This window comes from Lonchura striata, chromosome 18 (genome assembly GCF_046129695.1).
Source record: "Lonchura striata isolate bLonStr1 chromosome 18, bLonStr1.mat, whole genome shotgun sequence".
NCBI lineage: Eukaryota > Metazoa > Chordata > Aves > Passeriformes > Estrildidae > Lonchura > Lonchura striata.
In genome coordinates, this window is record NC_134620.1 from 12,761,545 (window position 1) to 12,768,285 (window position 6,741).

At 42.9% G+C, this 6,741-nt stretch overlaps 1 long non-coding RNA gene across 1 annotated transcript; it reads left to right on the top strand.

The window, feature by feature from the left end:
• Positions 1-1,136: 1,136 nt before the first annotated feature.
• LOC144247216 (uncharacterized) lies at positions 1,137-6,044 on the top strand. The gene is made up of 3 exons (XR_013340936.1): positions 1,137-1,370; positions 2,006-2,125; positions 5,859-6,044. It is a non-coding gene; the product is annotated as an uncharacterized LOC144247216 (long non-coding RNA).
• Positions 6,045-6,741: the final 697 nt, after the last annotated feature.

The window sequence follows — 6,741 nt, forward strand, 5'->3', positions numbered from 1 at the left end:
TTGCCATGAGTTCCTGAGTTCTGGAACAGCCAACAAGGAGGCTGTTAACAGTCAAATGCCTTCCCCAATGGCAGAGGGGATTGTGAAATCCCAGAGTGCAGGAATCATTTCTGTGCTCTGACTTGGTGACTTCATTTATGTTGGGCCAACGTTTGCTGCCTTTGGATTTTTATCTCAATTCTCATTTTACAGATGGTGCATCAGCAGGTACTTGTTGAGTCTGCCTGGGCTGGACTAAACCACCCATTCCTGAGCCACTTCCCTGCCTCAAAATCAAACCTGTGTGTGTTTTCCAGGACAGGCCCTGCTCATCTCCTCACATCCCTGTTCCAGGCTGCTTGTTCCCTCACACCTCCACAGAACCTTTCCTTGTCAGAAACACAGTTGTGAGCTTTTCTCTCTTAAAAGAGCCTGTTTTATCCCAGTGTTTTATGGGAGAAGTGAAATGGGACACAGCAGACACTCATGAGCTGGTAACTCTCATGAGGGCTTTTTCCTAGATTGAATGTCAGTTAAAAATACACCTATTTTTAACAGTCTTGTCAGGTATGGAATGCATTGTCACACCAAAATAAATATCTAAAGAGCATCTACTGAAATGCCATCAATTCAAAAAGGATATTTGTTATAAAATACACATTTTTTTTTCATTATTTGCCAGTCCAGGCAGGGCTAGCAGTCTGCTTCTGTTGTGGTGATGAATATGGTTTGCCCCTACATTTAAAAATAAATAAACTCGAGCCTCTTTGGGAAAGCTCTCCTGTGATCTCTGAACTGAGATGGTGACTGTAAAACACTGTGAAATTCCCTTGAAAGGTACACCTACAAATATTAATTTGCCTAATGGTTGATTAGAACCAGAAAGGGATTTGAGGGTGAGAGGAGAGCGAGTAGCAGAGTATTGGGAAGAGCAAAGTTTTCCCTTTGTGTGCTCCTTGCAAGGTTAAATACACACTCAAGCACATGGTCATGGAGCTGGTTGAGACTGGTTGAATGTCAAACCCTTGTGCTCAGAGGATGAAGCTGATCTAGGGAAGCTGTTAAACATGGCAATGCTCTGAGGAACAGGGTAACCTCCCAGGCTTCTTGGTTTCCTTGGCTCCGGGCCCAAAGTTATTTATGTTGTGCCATGATTTTCCCTTGAAAGTTTAAAAAGGATGGTGATGCTGCTTCTGCCAATGTCTTGATTTTTTTTTTTTAACAGTGAAGAAATCGTGAATCTGAATTCCCTCTGCTTGACTTCTCCTCCCTTGACATCCACTAAGACCAACATGACCCAAAGTTCTGGGAAATTCTCTGATGAAGATTCCCCTCTGGACATCAGTGACCTGGCAGTGACTAAACCAGCAAAGAGATACTGCATGAACACAGTCAGTATCTTATTGCACAGTGTCCTTGACTGATTTTGAGGGGAATTATGAGGAATTAAGACTGATGATAGGAATGCAAATGCCTCCAGGCATGGAAGAACTGGGTACTCAAATGATGAGACAGCAGGCTTATGGCAAAGGTGATAACATGCATTTTTTCAAAATAGCTCCTTGTTGCCGCAGTAGGTCTTGGACAACATAAATATGAGTTTTTTTAAAGTGAATAAGACTTTGGAATGAAAAGCTTGAGGAAAATGGATGCTGGCTAATTGGTAATTCCACTAAATATCTGGGTACACGTGGATGCAGTTATCAGAAGCTATTGGACATTGTTTCTTTCCTGTTCTACTTGGTTTTCCCTCTGTCTCATGACTTTATTCTCTCCTTTTATCCCTTAAGTACTTCTCTTGTGAGTGGTTAATATACCCACATGTGGAAATCTGTTTAAAATGGCATTAGGAAAGAGCTCTGTGTTTATTAGGAACACCAGCAGTTTGAGTCTGTTACTTTGCAGTATTTTGAACAGAAACATTTCAAAATGCTGATTCTTGGTGTGTTATAATTCTTTGAAATCCTCCAAAAAAAAAAAAAAAAAGATCCTTCCATAACTTTGGCTCCTTCTCTGTGTCCTGCAGGGCACCAGTTCCCTGTTCTGGAAGCTGGAGCGCTCGTTGGCCCAGTCCCGACAGATGCTGACTGATCTGGAGCTCAGCCTTCTCCACACAAGCATTCCCAAGACCAACAACATGAGTAAGGTACAGATTGCTCTCCCAGAACAAGGCTGAGGCCTCAGGAATACTGATTGGGAACATCCTTTCCCTTATGCTTGGCTTGCATTGCATTAGCAAAGCGTGAGGAGGATATTGGTTGTGAAGAGACAATTCCTGCTTGCCTTAGTGCTTGAATTTTTTATAGGATTCTGTTTGGCTGCTCAAGGTCATGACAGGATTTGACTCCTGCTTGTGTCTGAACAGATGGAAGGCAGAAGTCATTTTGGGGCAAGCTGCAGGAGGTCTAGAAAAAAGTGAACACTGATCTTTTTTGACTTGAAGCAAATTAGATGATTTCTCAGGCTCAGCACACACTCACTGCTTTGCTGTCCCAGAGACTCGCAGTCAGAACTGGTTTATTATTTTATTCATGGAAAGGAGGGCAGTGTAGGGAATATATAGGATACTTTGGGTGTGAATTTAAACCAGAAACTCAGCTTAAATAAAGGCAGAGTTCTTGTGTGTTAGTAGTTTTAGCTCCTTCATAGCAGGATCAGAGAATATATTCAGTGGTCAAAGAAAAGAACCTGTATGTAGCTGTCATGGCAGTTTATTTTATGAGCACAAGTGCTGATAAAGTTCCTGTTGAGTATTTGGGCAGCACAAGTAATCAGAGAAAGGGTCACTTGTTTAGTGGGTAAATATCCATAAGAATTTCTACCTTGTTTGACAAGGACATTGTACCTTTTGTCCCTAGCAATGAGCACACTTGTACTGGGGTATATCCCAAAGGGAGGATTTAGGCTCCTGGTTTCAGAGCAGTGCTGAACCCTCATCTTCTTCCTCACACATTTCACCTCCCTCTAAAAAGTTGCACTTCTTTTAGCCTTGGATGAACCTGACCAGAACAACGTTGCTGTAAGGAACAGACAAAGCCATTTTTATAACATTCAGAACCATAAACCCTTCGCTATGCTGGGCCTCACTGTAAAGGTTGTGTGCCAGCGTTTGCATAAACTGAAAGGATATTCTGTTCAGAAGTTCCTCTGCAGGATTTCATTCAGTGGCAAAGACAGCAGCAGTTTAGTCTTTTGCAAAGGCTCCTGAGTAGGAGGATTCCTGAAAAGCTCCCTGCACACAGTGCTTGCTTGTGGCTCTTGCCCAGCCCCATCAGCTGTCTGGCTCCTGCTCACTGCTTGGCACGTCACAGCACAGCTCAGCTCCTCCGTCTGCCCATGACTCTGCTTTAGGATCTGATGCTGCATTTTTGAGCTTGGAAATTGGCTTCTCCTTCAGTTTTAGTGGATATAAAATGAAGGAAACTCCTGTGTAGTGGCAGGAGCAAATCCTGAGCCACATTTGTGGAATCTTTGATCTACTTTCAGAGAAGTTCCGGGCAAAAACTCGTCAAGCATGTTTGAGTTAATCTATGTATAACCAGGCCAGCTAACCTGTGCTTAAAACCAGGCTTACCTGGGGCTGTTTTAAACTGAGCTTTAGAACAGAATAAATATGTGATACAGCCCTTAAAATTTAATCAGGGGGAAGTGGTACATGTTGGATTCTGTGCCCTGCTGGGACAGGGAGGAGAAGGGGGAATTAAGAGCTGTACCCCTGCTGCTCACCAGCTTGAACCTGGCAGCTCTGGAAATTTTATTCTCTGAGTCCTTTGATTTCCATGTAGTATTTTTACATTACAATAGAAACAACAGAACTTGCAGGAACTCTTCACAGAAGCCAGTTACCTGCTGCAGAAGAAAGAGATGCTAAGCTTCCTTTTTTTTTCTCTGTGATGTTCCCTGAGCATGGAAGTGTTTTCAGCTTGATCTTTTTTTGTTTGCTTCCCTCTTTATAAATGCATCTGCAATATTAATACACTTTATGGATTTTTGAGATGGGCCTGGCACAGGATTCTAAGTGCATTTCCAATAAAAGTCCTGTGAGTACTGTAACAGCAAACAGATATTAAGTCAGCAAGTAGTTCCTTTAGTCAAACAATTAAACTCTTGTGAAGTGTGTTCCTCATCCTTGGGGCAGTCAGATCTCACAGCTTCATTCCCCAGTACCTGTGCTCTCCTTATTGTAGTTAAAACCCTTCTGTGTGTTACAGATAACAGGATCAAGAATGTGAACATTGCTGAATGAGAGATTGGGAAGTTTTTTCCAGTGCCAAGGCCAAGGGCTGTTTTAGGATACTGTTCTTGGGCTCAGAGCCCCAAAAATAAAATGTATTGAATAGAGCTGTTTCAGAATATCCAAAGCAGCCTTGCCCACTGCAGATTGTTTTTTTTCTTTCTGAGTCAGGAAATTTCTCACTCTCTGATTATTTGTTCTCCTATTGTGGATTGGATGCTTGCAGTAGGCACCACCTTGTCTGGTTCTGAGGACAAAAGAGTAACCAGATATGGTTAAAATCCTGAACAGCACACAAAACTGAATAAGAACCAGCAACAATGAGGAGAAAAACTGGCAAAAAAAGAGAAACCTCTCAGTGCTGACACAGCCCAGGCTCGTGCCTGCAAAGGGAGGTTACCCCAGAGCCAGCTGGGCTGTGACACTGTGTGACTCCAGTTGTGGATCAGCCTCCAGCCCATGGGGAGCTGCTGCTCAGTTCTCTCTTGGGTATTCCAGCTGCAGTCCCTGAGCTGTTTGTGCCCTGGGGAGTCAGGCTGGCTGGCTGCACTCATGTTCTGCTGGTTCTGCATTAAGCCTGGAGTCACTGAGACTCCTCTGTGAGCCCGTGGGGACTGTGGAGTGCAGCTGATGGGGCACCTGGGGGAGATGGATGCTGAGCAGCTCGAGTGCCAAACTTTCCTCTGCTGTAACGTTCCTGTGCACAGAGAACTCTTCCTTTCCTGAAAAGAGCCCTGAGGTAAAAGCAGACAGAGGTTTTATAGGTTGGAGCCAGCACTGTGACTTGCATCCTGAAACCACTGATGTTACAAAGCTTCAGGAGCAAATCCCCAAAAGTGCTGAGCCCCGTGCTGAGGCAGCAGAGTGGGGAGAGCACGCTGAGCCTACAGAAATAATCACATTTGCCTCAAGTGAGAAAGAGCTGGTGGAACAAACATGCCACAATCCACTGCAGATCCATGACAAGAATGAGTGGTTCTCCAAGTCACTGGCTAATACATAATTTTCATTTTCTTTCTGTGTTAAAAAGCAACGAATCACTGTGATCAGTTAGATCTGAAGCAGAGCAGGCTCAGAAATAACCAAACATTTGTGCAGTTTCATATACAGAAGTGATTGAATTGATTTTGGTTGTGTTTGTTTGGTTTTAAATTGCTTTGAAACTCATTTGAGGGCAGGTGCACTGGCAAACATTAGGGCAATTTCCTCCCTAGCTGCCAGTAATTTAGCTATTCTCATCAGTCAGTTGTTTTGCCTCTAAGAGAGAGGTTGGAGGGGTGGGGGGAGTTGAAGAACTCAGGAGGAGAGAAGTTAGGAAAAGGCTATTTTCTTTTTTGGACACAGCAGCATGTGCCAGTGCTCATAAACGGTGACTCAGTGGCTGGCCTGGGGCACAAAGATCACTCCTTTCCTCAAAGCCAACTGGAAAGGTTTTATTTCCCAGCACCCCAGTGGTGGCCCTGAGACTGTTGCCTTTCTGTGAAGTACTTTGTTTACCTTTTCCTCTTTATAGTTTTACTCCATGTTCTTACTCTGTTTGCAGTGTGAAAATTTGTGTAATAAATTCACGTAAGTGTGATTGCTTCAGATATTTCAGAGGAAATGTTCCTGCTTTTTTCATTAAAATCTTTTCCTTTTTCTTCAGAGGAAAAAGTGTTTCCAACACAGAGGTAATACTGAGGACTGAAGATCATTGACCCAGCAGCTACAACAGAAAGTTACCTCATATTTTTCCTGTGGTTCCTCCTGAGTGTTTGAAAGACTCACAAGTGGCAAGAAGATGTGACTCTGCAAGAATGCATTTTATCTTGAAATAAAACACAGAATTACACCAAGATTAACAAAGCTATTTTTACAGCTGAGAGCTCAGGTTAAACACTAGCTTATTTTTTAAGAATCTGAAGTGTGTAATTGTTACAACATAGGAACTATTTTTCTTTTTTTTTTTTTATGGTGGCTCAGAAATATTTATAGACTATGACACAGCCAAGCAATCTCCTTTTTTTTTTTTAGCACATTGTTTTTGTTCTGGATTTCTTGCCTTGTAGAGAGAGATGAATAATGTTTATAGGAAGTTCCTAATTAGTGTTGTAAGCAGGAACTGCCTCCGATGTTGCTGAAATGGGAGAACTGTCACCCTCAAGGTGGGCAGAACATCTTTCCACACTCAGGAGCTGGTTTTCCAACAAAAGTCTATGGGATCAGGTGTGTATGGCCTCTGTTTGCACTGTAGAGGTAGCCAAGTATGATGTAACCTTTTTTTAGCATTTAAACTGGATTTATGTTTGCTGATTGGGCAAGATGTGCTGTTATCACAATTTGAACTTCTTTTTTAATGTAGAGATCAAATAATCTGATAAAGGTGATACTTTGCTGTGTCTCTCTTGCCCATTTAACACATTTAGCACTTGATTTCTGACATTTCTCAGCAGACATGAGTGGGCTGCCCAGTCCTGTGTAGATTTGGGAGCACTTTGGGACACCAGTGCCCCTCCCACAGCCCTGTGCCAGCATTTTTCCTGCTGGGG